Here is an 18,849-nt window from a genome sequence, read left to right as displayed (position 1 = left end):
AAAATAAATCTAGGATTCATTTCATTCTAAAAATAATTTATTCAGAGAATGGCTGAGTGTCTCTCTGTTCTTTCTTCATTTTGAAGCATTGATTAAATGATTTGCAAGGAATGTCATCTGTTTTCAGCAGCACTTTAACAGGTTTGGGTACGGCCATGGATCTTGTGTCATGTTTTGCTTATTTAAGGCATGGGTTTCATGTATCTTTGGTGCTGCATACTTCAACCTGTAAAGAATGGAACAAAATCAGTTCTATAAAAATATGCCTTTCAGAGAAACAAACTACCTTATTACACATTGGCTCAGAATCTATGTCCCCTGATTAAAAGAAAATCGGTTTTAGATATACATAACTAGTTATGAGTCAGGGTTTACCATTTAGTAGGTGCTTTTAACAAAACACCAGTTATAATAGTAAACTAGTTAAAATAAGTTAACATAAATATTTAACATGATACATAAAACAAATAAAAGCAAAAGAGAATTAAAAAATAAGTTATGTAACACTTAGTGAAGGATTAAAATTAAGGTATACAAGTTAGGTAGCAAAGAATTAACCCACATTATCAAACGTGATTGAACTGATATATTTGATATAAACACTGAGCAGAGTTAGCATTACAGATATTATTAAAGTATCCTAAAAATGAGTTGCTGTGTATTTTTTTTTTTCTTTTTTTTTATTAAAATATTTGTTGTGATGATTTGATTGAAAAATTAGTGAGACACACATTGCCTGCTTCTTTTATGTTTATGTCAGGGTCAGCTCAGAGTGCTTAAAAAATGTTGCAGGATTCAATATTGCTGGACATGAAATGAATGATTTGCATACGTGACTGTTTTATATTCTCATATTATTAGTCTAGAAGCAGTAAAATGAGAAATGCAAACAGAGATGTGATTATGTAGATAGTTGTAATTTTAAGTTTGAACATTCATTTGTGATGGAGTTTTTTTTATTGTATTTCATGAATATTTTCTACACTGTTCAAGAATAACATCTGGGGAAACTAGCCACAGTGAACAATATGTGTACAGTTTGCCCCTTGCTTGTATTATTGATTGGCTATGAAATGTTCAAATAAGCAAGAGCAGAGAATAATAAGATAGTAGAAAAATGGGGTGGGGCACTAGTGGATGCAGAACTTTATTTTGTGAAAATACGTATCTGAGGCCAGCATTACATCATTAATATAAATCTTCAATTTCTGCTAAACAATAAGCATATTTATGCTAATGTTTTAATGTCATGACACTACACTTTATAAGATAACATAAAGCACAGTGTGACACATTACAATAAAGGAGTAAAACACAGTGCAATATAGTATATTACTTTGTACTACAACACAGGACAATTAGTATGGTAAACATATTATAGGACATTACAGTAAGAACCTTATAGTACAATAAACAGTACAGCGTACTATATCCGATGATCATATAGTAATGTACCGAACAGTACAGCATAGTGTAATCCAGCACAATCTAGCTCAGCAGAGTATAGTAAAGGCTAATGAAAACAGTTGAGTGCATAACAATCAGCCTGAGTGTTTTTCTGTAGTTCACTTTGTCACATTAAAGATTAAAGTTGCAAACTACTGACAGGATGTGTCATGTTGACAAAGAGTGGTGACGTTAGCCTCTGCTTGTGTGATGTGTAATTCTGAACAACTTGTCTAATCAGCACAAAGCTCCTGGTTCATCTTTTAAATATGTGGTTGTGCCTGTGTGATGGATTTTGACTGGATACTGAAATTTTACAGCTATATTGATACATACAGACACTAAGATGAATGCTTACATAAAGACAGCTGTATGATAATGCCTAATATCATCATATCAATACTCCTACTAAAAAAAGAATTATAAATACTTCAGAAAGTTAACAGTTGTCTCTCCAAATGTGTTTGTTGCAGCTGTTGTGAACACACATTATTTTCTGGACGCTCATCTCATGCGGGTTACATCATGCTTCCTATTAATTGACATACTTCAGTTTTCTTACTTCATTAATATGTATGATTGCTGACTATTATTTGCATTTCTCATACCACTCCCAAACATGTTATAAAAATCATTCATGATTTTTGTCTGTTTTTATTGTTATTACTTATCACATATCTACTTGTTAAAAACATTTAAGTGTTGTAATTCCACTTTTTTGTCAACCTGACAGTATCACTTTGTAAAAATGGCTTCTCAAGTGCTTTCCCACATATAGGAAATTGGATTTTGAGTTGTCTTAAACATAGCTTTGTCTTATCACTCTCCCCAAAATGTCCATACCTCACGCTCATCGCCCCGTTTTCTTTGACGCATATTATTCTGGCCTTCATTTACTCTCTGTCTGTCTCTTTGCCTCACTCTCTGACTCTTCCAAGAAGTTATCCCCTGGCTGTTGTTACCTTTTTTTGTTATATTAATTTGTAGATAACTAATAGGAAAGCCTAAAATTTAAAGGGCGTTGTCTGCCAGGCGATAGTAGTACACATGTCATGGAGAGCTGTGATTGGACACTGATGCTAAATTAGTTTGACTTGGAATTCACTGCAGTGTAGATCAGCCAATGACTTGTGATGTGACATACTCTGAAGGGAACTGACTGCAGCTTTGAATGAGTTAATAGATAGGTGTCCTTGGTCCTGGATATTGTCAGCAAGTCAGCACTAATTCTAGAGGGGCAGTTTACATTTTTCCTGGGGCTGATCCATATTTTACAAACAGGAGTGAAGTTAAACATTTTCAGTAAATAATTTCATTATTTTAAAATAAAAACTTGTTGGATTTGAAATATTTGATTTTCAGTTTTGTTTTTTGTTCTGATGAAGGCTTTTGTGTAAGGCCAAAAGTGCTTAACAATTATAAGATTAAATTATTTTTTCATCTCTTAGTGGTGTCTGTTTTTCCATCACAGTGATTTTGTTAGGGATTTGAAAAATAATTATAATTCCCATTTTCTGCTATAAATTTATAAAGTTCAAAAATATTTTCTACTTGTTGGTCAAAAAAGACATATGTTTTCTTATTCCATACTGACCACAGTTCAACAGAAATTATAAAACTATGAATGTAAATCATATAATACTTAAAATGATACTAAATATATTATTGGATTAAGATGAAGTATGGTATCATTATGTTTGTCTGGGAATTACACATTTCTCTTGAAATGACGTCACTTAACTGTGATTTCTCATTATGTCACAAAATGTAAGCTGATTCCTACAAACCCACGTTTTGTAATCCCAGTGAGCTATTCTTTGTTCTTTTAAGGGTGTCATGTCACTTTATGTTTTCTTATATGTGTTTGTTGTCCTAATACCTGCCTTACAATATTTTTTTTTACAGCAGAAGGAAAGGTTTACCTTTTTTATAATAACAGATAACATTTACAATCTACTGAATCATACAAAGAATGTTTACAAAATATCAGAATAGCATTAGACAAATGGTCTAAAATAAATTTAGTACAGCAATAATCTTTCTGAGAAGATAAACATCTATTCCTATCAAAGGACCTAAATGGAAATAAGAAAGCAGCACTGAAAGTGGTAGGCAGTGGTACAAATAACAGAAATAATTACCAGTATTAAAAAACAGTAATTGTATCTCTTTGTAGGCCATTGTAAGTCCTCAGTATGCATACCTTGCACAGTTTCTGCAAACATCATCACTGTAAGGATGTAGACATAATGCAAAAAGTCAGGACGGGAGCAGTGATAATTCTGCATGGTCTTCCAGTCCCTGGTGTAAGGGCAGGGCATCTACCAAAAAATAATAGTAAGGATTGGCTAGGAGTGCTGGAGGACCAGGCATTTGTGGGGAGCTTAAGTAACAGATGACAAGTTCACCGACCTTGCAGGGCAGCTGTTGTGTCACCTGACTAGTTGAAACTAAGGAGTGGTACAGCACTAAGCACACACATGTGCATATGAGTGGTAGTGCAGCCCTGCCTGTATGCCATGTGCAGAAATGTGATGCATGTATGTTCCTCACTTGATATTGCATGTTGTCCCCCTTAGAAAACTAGTAGGGCACTGCAAAAAAATTTCCTGTAACAAGAGTAGATAACACTGCACCAGAAACCTCACTTTCTTCCTCTTTTTCAAGGATGGATAAATGAAGTAGCAGCTTTTGTCCCAATCTGGCATTTCTTATTCAGGGGTAAGAAGACCGGTCTAATTGGGAGATCTGGAGTTTGAAAGGAAGCAGCATTAGCAACAGATGATCAATTATGTAGCAGATAAAAAAGTAATTTTGTGTAGCCTGCATCAGAAGCAGTTTAAACAAGCATTGAGTGAGTGTTGCATGGTTAGTCCTAGAAGAACAGAAGATAGGGGTGTGATGGAAACTTGTTGTTGCAATGGAGTCTGTAGTGTACAAATGTGTAGCACAAATAAGAGCAGCTGCATGATAGCAGGATTCAATAGGTTGTAAAGATCTTTGTCCTGCAAATTTTAGAGATACATATAATGGACTAATATGATTATTCTTGTATTGGCTAGTTGACACAAAATCTAAACTAAAAGGTCTAAAGATTCAGGACGTCACTATTTTGAAACAGTTACATGCTCCCAAGGTTATAAAACACACTATTTTTTTAGTAAGTGAAAAGCCCACCTATACTACATATATGGACCATGTTCTGAATCCCCTAATTTCTAAATATACCTGCTGTGAGGTTGCAGGTGCTCAAAGAAGAAAGAGAAGGTGGAAAACAAAAGTAAAACTTGATTCCTTCTTCTTTTCTAAGACTATAATGTAGTCAGTACATGATGTAGGAAGCCCCTATTAGTACATTGCAGAGGACAGTTGTTATTGTTTTAAAAACACATAAGCATGTATACATTCCTAAGTTTCTATAATGTTATTCATTCCTGTCATGAAGGTAAATAATTCACAGAGATTTCTTTCTGTTTGAAGTATTGATAGTGAAGCTTAATTTTTCATGCAACTGGCTTAAAGTTAATAATGAAGATGTCAGCTTAGATGTTCAATATGCTTTATTTATTAGTTTAAAATTTATACCTTGCATTTTCCTTTTTTCTATCTCTTCTCAGACAAGTAACTCTTAACAACCTAAATGATGCAGTCAGCCAAAAATATTAGGCATTTCAAACAAATTAGTAGAGTTTGCGTAGAAAGGTGCAACTGTAGGTGGTAGGCGATTTGTCAAGGCTCAGTAACATATCAGAGTAAGACATTAGGCACCAAGCAAGACATCTTTAAAATGTAATACAAACAAAAAAGAGAGCAAGACATGCATTATGAGTTTTATTTATATTCTTATAGACATATCACTTAAATGAATATGAGTATTTGTTCTTCAGAAACTAAAGCACTACATACTTAAAATGGAGGTACTGATTTACCACAGTAAGAAATGATGAAAATAAAACTGACTGTTACATTTTCATAAATGTTTTCTTTAAAATTATAAAAAGCAAATGAGGAAATACTATTTTCTCCTTGCAGACTGTATGGTTCCCATTTTATATTTTCTAACACTTTGTCCAGAATTCTTTACCCAAAATCTGAGTTTAGAATGCAAATAGAAAGTTCATAATTGCTTAAAAACAAGTTAAGTCTTAAAATGTACAATATGCAGTTTTGCATCTCAGCATTGTAATCCAAACTGCATATTAAGTTTGACAGCAAAAACAATTATACTGTATCCATACCTCTCAGCCTTTTATCATAAGAATTCTGAACAAAGCCTATAATAATGGGGGGACAATGGTCGAAAAACACAGACAAATTTTAAATATTGCTCTTATAAACCCACAAAGTTGCTAGAATAACAGAACATGTGATAACATGCATTTTCTGAAAGCTATGAAGTCTGAAACTCAAATATTTGTCTTATTTAGTGGCGTCAGTCCTCAGTGATTTGCTAGAAAAACACTAATTTTAGGAGAAAAGGACAAAACTGTGAGTCAAAAATCAGGCCATTCTGTTGAAATCTGGACAGTTAAAATCTATGACTGTATTATTAACTTATGAAGTGCACATTATCTTTCAGATATTCAGTAGCTTAGCACTAGCACCAATTATAAATTTAATTTGCTTTATTTTATTATTATTTCAGGGAAAAATATTGTTGTACATTAATTTATTTTTTATTACTTGATCGAGTGTTTTCTAATTTTTTAATGTATTGTGAAAGGAATCCTACTATATCCCATCATGATAATAATAAAATTATGATTTAAAATTTTAAATACCTTTTCACCATCACATTATTACAGGAGTATGATATACAACACACATACTGATTCTGAATGAATAAACAAGTAAATACATTTTTTTTATTTGGTTAACCATTTAATTTTTAATTACATGTCATGGCTAGTTATAACCACGTTTCCAAACTATTTTATACAGGTATTTTTTTTTCTTTCCTTTTAGATTGTATTTAAAATATTACTGCAAATATTTTCTCTCTAGAAAAATGTTTTCTTGACTGGAAATTCCACAATAATATTTTATATTGTTATTTTATCTGAAGGACAAATTTGCATTTAGTCAAAAAAGGCCAATCATTAATAGGTGAAAGTAGTTTTCTTCATAATATTTATGGGTTAGATCAGAAATATATACACACAAAATTAAAAGTGTTATGATCACCATATTTTCTTTCTTTAACTTTAGAAGTATAGTATAAGACATACACTCTGTGTTTAGATTATCATTGTAGCATAAAATAAAAGAATGCATTAGTGTCTACTACAAAAATATGCACATTGTTTCAACTGATTGCTTGTGTGTGTGTATGTATGTGTTTATACACACACACACACACACACACACACACACACACACACACACACACACACACATAATGTGTGTGTATGCAAGTGTGTGTTAGTGATTTTACTGTAGGCTGTAATTATTTCAATTTTTCGATATAGTATCATGTATCAATATGAACTCAAAATAATAATTACACATTTTATTCCATAATATACTTAAGTATGTCCTTGGTAGTGTTTTGATAAAATAGTTAATTAAAACTGGTAGTACTTACTAAACCTCTTCTCCACAGTGCAACATTTTATGTACATGATTTTAGCCTCCACTAAAATAAATATTTCTAAATGACGGTATCATAAATCTATTATGGCAGCATGTATGTATTAATTGACAGTAGCACAGGCTGATTTATTGGATAATTTTCAACAAATGCAAACTACTTTCAAATGTACTTTTATGATTTATATTAAATATGCAAAAGTAGAATGTTTACAAGAATTTGCAGCATAGAATGTTATTAACCAGGGAGAAGTTGTATGTATACATATGCTATGTTTGAATATATTCCATTTATGTACTGTAGTATATAAAATTGATAATTTACTAGAAACTGTCCAAATATTTTTCCACTTGTTACCAAGTCATGGCTACCTTTCATGCATCCAGTTTTGTCCTGCTATGCTCAGTATAGACATTCAGTATATCATTAAGAAATCTCCTCTGATCCTTCTGAATTGTCCTTCTGGAATATTGCCTGTACAGCTGACTTTTGTCTGCCTGTCTGCCTGTGGCAAGCATGCTTCTAGTGCTTGCACCATGGCATCTGTCTTATTTTATATATGTGTATGTTTAAATTCAGTTTTATAAAATGAGCAAAGAAAACCTGTCTGGTGTGTGTGTGTGTGTGTGTGTGTGTGTGTGTGTGTGTGTGTGTGTGTGTGTGTGTGTGTGTGTGTGTGTGTGTGTGTATATATATATATATATATATATATATACACACACACACACACACACACACACACAGACACACACACACACACACACACACACACACACACACACACACACACACACACACATATGCACAGAGATAGATGTCTGCAATAATAAAAAATAACCTACCACTTACATAGCTTAACACTATTCATTATATAATACATAAATCACAAATATACTCTACACTGCAATAATTTGTGTAATATTACAAACCACCTAGGCCTCAAAGATCCCAGCATAAGTGCCTTCTGCACATAATTAAATCTGTTAATTATTCAGAACACTCCGTATACCACTCCTCTGTAGCAAAAATATGGGACTCTGTACCTCTAGTGATTAAAACTTATCCAAATACTAAACTCTTTATTCAGGAATTAAATTATCATCTGATCCAACATAATTGCCACTAAACCAATTGCTAAATTTCATTTACAATGACATAATCATACCAGTCAAATTATTCTTACTACATCTTGTTTAATCCATTTCTTGACTAATTATCTGCTTTTCTCACAAACTCTTCCAGTCCTTCCTGTACCAAACCTGTATCACTGCTGCTTGACTTGTTTGCCTTCTTCTCCTAAACACTATCTCCTATGTAATCCTTTTCTAACTTCCTTTTCTTCTTCTTACTAAACTTGTACTTCACAAAAACTGTATGATAATTTTCTCTTTCTCTTCCAGTATTGTCAAAATAAATATCTAGTATTTCTTTTACATTAAGTACTATATTTATAACTTATCTTAGACTAATATATAGATAATGTAGCTTTAAACTCATATGCTGTATTTATATTTTTTCTGTACTTGTCTCATACTGGTATTAATTAATTTCATATATATTAAATTTATCTTTTTTGTACTGATATTAAATAACAAAAACAACTATAACCAATGCTTGAAATATTAATTATTATCTGTTCCTTCTGAATGTTATCTGTGGAGTTTATTTCCCTGGGCCACCACTCAAATAATTGCCTTTTGGGACTCAGTTAACTTTTCCTAGACAACAAAATAAATTAAAAAAAAATAAAATAATATAGGGAAATATCAAACAGAAAAATCAAATATTTCTTAAATCTGAAAAAAATATTAAAAGACAACGAATTGTCTTCCTGTTTCAAAAATGTATATACAAACACTGGAAGGAACTGATTACCAAAATTCCTAGTATAAATTCCAGACCCAAAACAAAGAACTACCCACCTGCACTTCATACTGCAGTAGAGAACATGTCAGAGAATTATGAAATCAGAAATGCAGGTTCTGTTTGATAGTATAAATCTACAGTATATTTAAGTAAAACATTCATATGTATATATTTTCCTAAATCAGCACACACAGTGCTTGAACAGAACATACTATATAAGACATAAATATTTTTCAAATTGTGCTTAGCTCACAAATCCAATATCAACTTTCATTTTAGATCCCATAAAGTAATCTATAACCAAGCTTGCTACACAAAGAGTAAAAATGAGCTGAACAATCCCTCCATAGCATACATCCAAGGTCCCTGTAGTGTGCTGCTTCATGCCAGAAATAATTAATTTCTCCTACATAGCAATCTCATCACCATACCTTAACCGTAAACCCAGTTGCCTAGAACATACAGTATATAGTAAGGTAATTGTAAGAACAATATACTGACCATAACTCCCTCCATCTCAGCCTCATGTTCTACCTGCAAAACTCCAGATGAAGATCCAAGCAAAAGTATTACACACCTAACCAATAAGACAGAAATATGAAAATAACCTAGCCACTCAAAAAAATCACAGACAACTTTGCAAAATAACTACAGGGACACTAAAGACAGTGTGCATACTTCTCAACCTATTAAAACAAGCAATCTGGACAAAGGCATACATAAAAGTGGGACAAAGGCCCAAAAATAGGAACACTTTTTAAATATTGCTCTTACAAACTTAGGAAGTCAATAGAACAACTAGTTTTGCATTAGCATGAATTTTCTGAAGGGTATGAAGTCTGAAACTCAATTATCTGTCATCATTTTCTAACTTCAGTCTTTAATGATTTGCCACTTATTTGCCAGAAAACCACAATTTTATGGAAAATGGACCAAAAATGTTAAGCAAAAGTCTGTACATTCTGTGAAAATCTGTACAGTTGAGAGGTATATCAGTGTGGAAAATCATAATAATAATAATATAAAAATATGGATGTATGCAATATATCGAGATGTGGCATAAGATTAAGCATGATATTTGGTGTGAAATGTGTACATAAATGGCCCAATTCTGAATGACTTGCTCTCAGTCTAAGCCTGTTTATATATTGGCCTTACACTGAAGTATGTCACTTAAGCTGAGAAGAGATCTTTCTAAATCAGGACATAATGGGTATATGCATGTAAGTATATATAAATACAAATGTATTTGTGTGTGCATTGTTCTGTCATTCACGTTTTTAGAATGGCAGCATTATTTGCTATACGTTGAACAACCTAAGATCATTTTGAGTAGTTGCACACCATATGAAAGGCAATCACAAAATACTTATGCTGATTCAGACATTTATCTGCTATTAATAATGCACTTTGATTTTTTAGTCTTTTTTACTTGAATTAAAAATTGGTTTAGCAAACACACAGCTAGTTCAAGAAGTTTTTGAAAATTAATAGCTTTATTATGTGTTTTCTTTTTTTCCTGTTTCATGGTCTTTTCTTCTGCACTACTAATACAATTTGTAACAAAACACTATTATGTTTAGAGAATCCTCTGTTAGTTTTGCTTATTTTCTTAAATTTATACTCTGCAACCTCTGGCATTCTATTCCGTCTCAGTGTTTGTCATTCACTTTTATGTCCATTGCACAGTTGTTCTACACATAGACATGCTGCAAAATCAAAATAAATCTAAGGCATGGCGAACATGTCCAAATGTTATTGAAATTAAACATAAAACAATGAGTTCAGATGATAAAATTGTTTTTAGAGTACTGTTGTTTTGTAGTAGCCTTCAGCTAACCTTGTAGACATTTGACTGTTTTACTTCATTGCTTGTCCTTTGATTCATTATCTTGGTGCACTCATTTTGATTTAATCTTCTCCTTTGTAGATCTTCCCCCTTTGTTCTTTTTTCCATCTCTTTTAGGGATGATAGCTATGCTCTTATCATGTGGCTGTCTCCCCCTGTCTCTGAAATAATTTTCCTTCAGTGCACATTATTTTTCTTTGCCTATTTAATGCTTTAATAGCATTTTCTTTCTCAATTTTTTTTATTTTTCAAATACATTTGAATTAATTCCATTGTATTTATACATAACATCTTAAATAACTATGTACACTATTTACATTAGCCTGACATTATAACAGATCTTAAGGTATACAGTTACATTATAAGTATGTCCAATCAATTATCAGAGTGTCTGATCAATTATTGTATAGTGTCAATCAATGATAAGACTTTTCCCCAAGGGTTGTTGATAAATGGCTTTGGATAAATTCTTAGTTCTTTAACTTTAATTTCCAATAATGCTGTGGTCTTCAGTAGGCTGTAGAAGTCTTCCAAAGTTGGTATTATGTTTGTATTCCATCTTCTTGTTATACACTTCCTTGAAATTGCAAGTATAGTCCATACTCAGATTCCAAGATGGCCGCCGACTAGTCTAGTCCTTACTCTCTGAGCTCCTCACAGCTATTTAACTTTTGGTTTTTTTTTTTACAACTTTACATCAACCTTTTTCCTCAAATTTTTATACTAAAAGATTTTATAAATCTTTTTCTACGCATTTGGATTATTTTTTCTTCTGGAATTATTATCCTGGGATTTATTTTACCTCAGAACATTCTTGGTCTCTCTGCTGCTGGGACTCCTACTGCTCCAGTCTGTTCCTAGTTCCTGGTATCCTGTTAACTGCATTCCATTTCTGGGCATGGCTACAAAATCTGACTCCATGGAGACTCAGCCTACAAAGGCCAAATATACTTCAATGCTCTCTCCTGAAAAGATTCAGGTTCAAAAGACTGAAATCATCCAGACAACCTACAGAAACTTTTAATGTAAGTAATAAAGATTTAAATGGCTCAAATTTCCTTTTAGAAGAACTAAAAATAGCATTAAAACCAATCCAAAGTGCTATACAAAACTTTTCAGAACAGTTTGCAGACTTTAGTAAATCTTTAAAGCAAATAAACGATAGTATTGTTACTATTGAAAATAAAATCTTAGCTTTGGAGGTTAAAACAGACTTATTGGAAAGTGACTTTAAATCTAGAGATAAAACTGTTTCAGATTTACAAGCTAAAATATTGGATCTGGAAGCCAGGAGTCGAAGAAATAACATCATTATTCGTGGTTTACCTGAATCTTATGACAATAAAAACGTGTTATCTGTGACTAAAAATATCTTTGAAACACTGTTAAATTGTGAAGCTTCTTCAAAATCTATAATTGTAGAGAGAGCACACAGAGCATTGCGTACAAAGCAAGATTCTTCCACACCAAGGTTAATTTATACTAAGTTACTAAACTTTCAAGACACTTTCCAGATCCTAGAAACTGCTAAAACAAAGAAACAATTCATATGGAAGTCTCACAAACTATCATTTTCCCAAGATCTTCCTGCACAGATCAAATTAAATAGACAAAAACTAGCCCCTATTGTGCTGACTTGATAAAAAGAGGGATTAGATTTCGAATGGCATATCCTAATATCTTGTCTTTCACAGCTAATGACAAAAGATTTGTATGTTCAGATCCTAAAGATGCAAAAGACATTTTTCTTAAAACATTTAAAAGCTTCCTGACACTGTATCTTAATATTCTACTGTTAAAGAACTACAATAAGGTTTGATCTTTTCTTTTCTTTAATCTGACAGTATTTGTGTTACATGATTTGTAATTCTGGTGTGACATAATTATATTACCTTAAGTACTTGTCATGTAATTTACACATGATGGATTTGGTGTGACAGTGTGCAGTGACATGATATATGCTTGTTAGATTTGTGTGGATTAATAGAAGCATTTAAATTCCTGTATTTACTTTTTTCTCTTTCTCTCACATATGCTTGCTGTGTAAATAGATAACATGTTAATTTTACTACAAGCTTTGGAGTTACAGCCTTCTGTGTAAGCTAAATGATTTTTGGAGGGAAAAACATTCCATCTCAACATTATAGCAAGAAAATCTTCCCCTCAGAGTTCCAGCTGATGCTCTGCATGAACATGCGCACACTACAGTCTCTCTGAGATGGATGGTGATGTCATCATTTGTGAGGAAAGAAGGACAGTTTTAAATACACAAGTCTGCTTGTTTTCAACAAGTATTCAATAGCACTAACTTTTTAATAGATCTGGCTATTATTTAAAGTGTTTTCTCTTCATAAATGAAGGTTGCTTTTTAAATTTAAACAGATTCATGTCACATAATATATTCAGTGACTTTCAGTGTGTCTGCATGACTTCAAAGCAAGCTGCTACTTTCATAAAGCAGAGTGAAAATGTTTCTGGAAACAAATGAACAGGTTAGTTTTATATATTAAAATTCTAAAGGATGTGTAAAGAAATGAACATATTTTCCTATTCAGAATATTTTTTCATACAATATTTTATATTATACTGAAGTGTTTAATTTGACAAATGTTACAAAGTATACCTGTTCATATGAAAGTTTCATGTTCTTTCTATTCTCTGCTCTCTCTCTTCGCAGAGGCTGGATGTGATATTTATGATTAGTATTTTATGTTTAAGAAAGCCTTTACTTATTTGAAAGGTTTGAAATAACTATCTTTAATATGATTAGCTGAATCTACCTGTATATATTTAAGCCCTTAGATTTACTGCATTTAGCTTGCTTGTTTCTGTTTTAATTGGATGTTCAAAATGTTTACTTTAAAAGCCTTGTCTTTTCATGCTGTTTTGTTATGTTACATCTATAGCTTAGAAGAATAGTATGGCTACATAACCTAACAGAGTCATTAGTAAAATATTCAAAAAGTAGATTTAAAATTATATGTATGCACATTGTTGTACATTCAGTCCAATATATATGATGCTGTTTAAGTTACTATTTAATAATATAATTATACTTTATTCATGTATATTAACTAGTGTTAAAACCTTACAGCTTATAATATTTCATTTTGAATAGTTCCTGTACTATTATTATCTAGTTAATAGATGCATCTCAGACTGAATTGTTTTTCATTTTGAGATATGGTTGCTTGGTAGTTGTTTTTGCTTTATTTGAACTATAACTAAATACTCATTCTACAGGTATTAGTGCTTTTATCATACTAATGGTCATGTTGATTAATGAAATTATCACTAAAGTACTAAAGAAGGTTCAGTAGATAGTGCATGACTATTATCTTTAGTTCAGTAATGCTATGCTTATTTACTTATATTATAATGTTACCAGTTGGTTTTGTTATACTTATATATGTTATCTTACATATCTTTCAGTTTTAATTGTATTACTTCTTATGATAGAGTGTTCTAGTTAAGCAGAGTGTGATTTATTTATTATTTACTTGTTTCTCTTTCTCTTGAAATACTTGAGGAAATACATTTAATCACTATACATTTCAATTTAAGGATAGGAGCTTTAGATTAGTATTAGAAGTAGGGATTAAGCATGTTGGACGTCTTGAAATTAGTTAATTTTGTATATATTTTTAGTAGTATTACTCGGACTTTATGTTATGTTAGGCTTCCTTTGAGTAATTTGTATTCTAACTTGAGGTTATTATTATCTATAATTACAATGTTTTTCATGTTCTTCTGCTCTTCCTTTATCACAGGGGATTGATGGGTAGGCACTAGGGTTAGGATAAAGGTTATTATTATACATTTCATGGTTCTTAAAAAACTTTTTCTTTTTTTCAACAAATGTTATTTGATGACTTGCTTGAATACTTGAAGACTGTTTTTCTTTTATTTTTTCTTCTTTTTAATGTTGTGTTGGATTTGCACCTTGAGTTCACTTTTATAGCATCAATAATGATTATACTTGTAGAATATGCCTGTTGACATAATTTTAGATTCTTAGAATGTTAGAGGCATTCAAGATAAAGCGAAAAAGTCACTATTATTTCATATGATCTTTAAATCACAGGCTAACATTTGTTTTATTCAAGAGACCCATATTTCACATATTGATTGGAATAAAGAGTTAAAAAATGGATCAAAAGATTATAGCTTCAGGTGACTCATCTAACTCCAGAGGTGTAGCTATAATCATTAAACAAAAATTCATTGGGAATATTATTGATGAGAAATTTGATGATGAGGGAGGTGGTGCTTATTTACGCTTCTATTGCTGGTTTGGACAAACCCTTATTAATTTTAAATCTATATGGCCCATGTAATTCACAGCATTTGTTCATTTTAAAAATTTACAATATTCTTGCATCCTATAAGGATCATCATATTATAGTGGGTGGTGACTGGAATGCAGTTATAAACCCTGTAATTGATCGTTCGCTCCACTGTCACCTATAATCTTCAATCTACTCTGGCTATAAATGATTTGATGACAGAATATAATTTAATAGATCCCCTCCGCACTGTTAAAAATATAAACAAGAATGATATATATACTTATTATTCTAAGTGCTATCATTCGTGGTCCAGATTAGACTTCTTTCTAATTTCAGATTATATTTCAAAATATATTGTGGACTTTACTACAGAAACCAGATTCTTTTCGGATCACTCAAGAATCTCACTAAAATTGAACATAAAACCCAATATCAAAAATAAAACTATGTTTAATAAGTGGACCTTAAATAATAACTTATTGTCAAATGAAGATATTTGCAAACAAGATTCAGAAATCCTAAATGAAATGGTGAATAGTCTTGAATCATCAGACATTCCTTATGACATACAATGGGCTGCATGTAAAGCAAGATTAAGAGGTTTATTTATTAGTAAAGCTGCTTTTTCAAAAACAATACTTTAAGAAAGAGGAATTCTTAAAATCAAGAATTTCTTCGTTGGAAAATCATCTTAGTCTGAACTATGATGCTACTTTAGAAAAACAAATTTTTGATTGTCAGAAAGATTTAATTCTGCTTCACCAAAATAACCTCTCCTTAGCTGAACAAAAGCTACTTGCTTCATATTCAGAGTGGGCCCAGGTTCCATCTAAATTGTTAGAGAATTATTAAAGTTAACTTCAGAAATCCAAATATTACATCTTTATCTTATAATAACAGATTATATAATACTGATGAAGAGATTATTCAACTTTTCACCTCTCTTTACACTGAGTTATATTCAGGTTCTTCTAATTCTGTTAAAGATAATCACTCAAAACTCTTTTTAGACTCTTTGCAGTTCCCTAAACTTAATGATAATCAGCAAAAACTACTTTCTACCCCTATATCGGTACAAGAAATCTCGGATTCAACAGATAATCTTAAATTGGGTAAATCTCCGGGACCTGATGGTTTTACTCCAGAATTTTTCAAAACTTTCAAATTGGTAGTTCTTCCCTTTCTATTTAAAGTTTACAATCATATAAGAGTTAATGATATCTCAGATATTCATGGGAACACATCCAAAACCATTCTAATTCTAAAAAATAATAAAGATAAATCTGACCCAGTAAATTTTAGACCCATTTCTTTAATTAACGTGGATATTAAGATTCTGTCATCTATTCTGGCTAACAGATTGAAATGGATTTTACCCTCAATTATCTCGTCAGATCAATCAGGTTTTATGTCTCAGAGACATGCTTGGGATAATACTCTATCTTTAGAGACTATACTTCATCTCATTAAGAAAAATCCAAACCCTATATATGCTTTGATTATAGATGCATCAAATGCCTTTGACAGAGTATGTTGGAACTTTCTATTTCAAACTATGTTATGTTTTAATATCCCCTTATTCTTTATAAATTTTTTAAAAGTTTTATACAAGAATATGTTTACTAGACTATACATTAATGGTCAATTTTCTGCTCCGATAAATATCACTAAAGGAGCAAGACAGGGTTGTCCATTGTCCCCTTTTCTTTTCAACATTTACTTAGAACCTTTGCTATTGTTTATTACTCAAAATACTTTTCACAACATCCCTAGAATTCTTAATACTAATATTCATTTCTCTGCTTTTGCGGATGATTTAGTAATCTACTTTCAAACTCCATTATCTGATTACAGAAAAATAATGAATTCTATTGATTATTTTTCTTTGGTTTCCAACTATCTTTTAAATTCTACAAAAACTCATATTTTTCCCTTAAATCATTTAGCACACAAATCTTTTTTGTTTCCAGACGATCATTTTCAGTTTACTTATAATATAAAATATTTAGGAATCAATTTAGAACACAATAATAAATCTTCCTTTCAAAATAATATTAATAAATTATGGAATTCTATATTGTCTGATATGGACAGATGGAAGCATCTAAACCTTTCATTTCTTTCAAGGGTGGCCATTATTAAAATGAATATTCTGCCTAAATTTCTTTACCAATTCTCATCATCTGATCAGATAATTTCAAAATTTTTTTGAGTCTGTAAATAAAGCTTTGGCAAAATTCATATGGTTCCCTAAATCTGTTAGAATTTCCTATTCTAGATTGGCATTTTCGAAGGACAAGGGAGGTTTGGGTTTACCTAATCTTTATCTCTATTATTTGATTGTCTCATCCAATAAACTTCTTACTATCTCTAAATTCAATAACACTTCTTATCCAAATCACTCTTTATGGATAAAATTATGGTATAATTATGTCATTTCTAATAATTTAAATCCTGAAGCTATTCCTTTATCTCTCTGGATAGTTTATTTATTAAAAATATATCTACAGTATTTAAACAAAAGATTAGAGATTTCCAAACCTTACTCAAAATGTGTAAACTAGAAAAGATCTCGCACCATGTTCAGCCAATTCATCTAAACCCAAATATATTATTGGACAATAAACTTTTGAACTTAACAAACTATCCTTTAATTAAAAATCTAAAAGTAGGAGATGTTTTGAAATATCTTGACTTGCCTTTATCTGACTGGCGTAAGTTATTGAAAGTAAACTGGAATTACTCACCAATTCTTACACAACTAAGAGCAATAATTAAAACAAATTTGTATCTCTGGTCCCCATAGACTCACAATTGAAAAACCTTAACACGATTATCAAAATACTTTCATCATCTGATAAAATGCTCTCAAACTCATATAAATTAATTAATTCTTTAATGATGGACCACAACTGTCTTTTATCTAATGTTTGGTTGAATTATAATTCCCAATTGTCAGAATCTCAGAAAGTCCTGGCTATTAGACACACTAAGGAATTTATCCCTTTTAAAAATTAGCATACACACAATTAATGATTAATAATGATGCCTACTTTACCCCAATCAAATTAAACAAATTTAACCCAAATAAGTCCCCTTCGTGTTCATGCTGTTCTCATCCCCAAGCAGACCTCCTTCATATTCTATGGTATTGTCATTTTCTCACAGATTGTGGACATCTTTGAAAGTCAGACTGCAGAAAATGGGATATCAAAATCCACGTTGACGTGGGAATTTGCTATTCTACATATTCCATTGATTCATCTTTCAAAAGTTGATATTCATGTTATCATTTTTATTTGCTCATTACTAAAACTTTATACAATACAAAATTGGATTGATCGTTCTAAATTAAAATGGGTTACTTTCCAGAAAATGGCTTTTAAATTTATTGATGCTCAAAGATACTTAGGTGGAAGTCCAAAAAAAAAAAAGCTATTAGAAAGGTCGTGTTAGAAAAGGTTCTAAACATATTAAATAGTTAATGTTAAATATTTTTTTTTTTCTCTCAGGTTGCCTAACTTGTATATAGTGTACATATGGTGTATGTTTTATTTCTAAATAACTTATCAAAATCTCATGAAGGTTGTTATCACTAGATGAATTGTTATATGTTCATTTATGCCTTCTTGTTATGTATAATCTTTTAATTGTCTTGCTATTCATATAATTAATAAACATTTTTTTGAGAAAAAAAAAAGTATAGTCCATACTAGATACATGTTTGACCTATTCAAATGAGGACCTTCTTTCACATTTAATAAAACAAGAGCTTTAGTTAAATAAAATGATTCATTAAATAAAGCTTT

This window comes from Protopterus annectens, chromosome 7.part0, assembly GCF_019279795.1.
Source record: "Protopterus annectens isolate FY-2018-M chromosome 7.part0, PAN1.0, whole genome shotgun sequence".
NCBI classification, from domain to species: Eukaryota; Metazoa; Chordata; order Ceratodontiformes; family Protopteridae; genus Protopterus; species Protopterus annectens.
Note: the sequence above shows the minus strand (reverse complement) of the source record.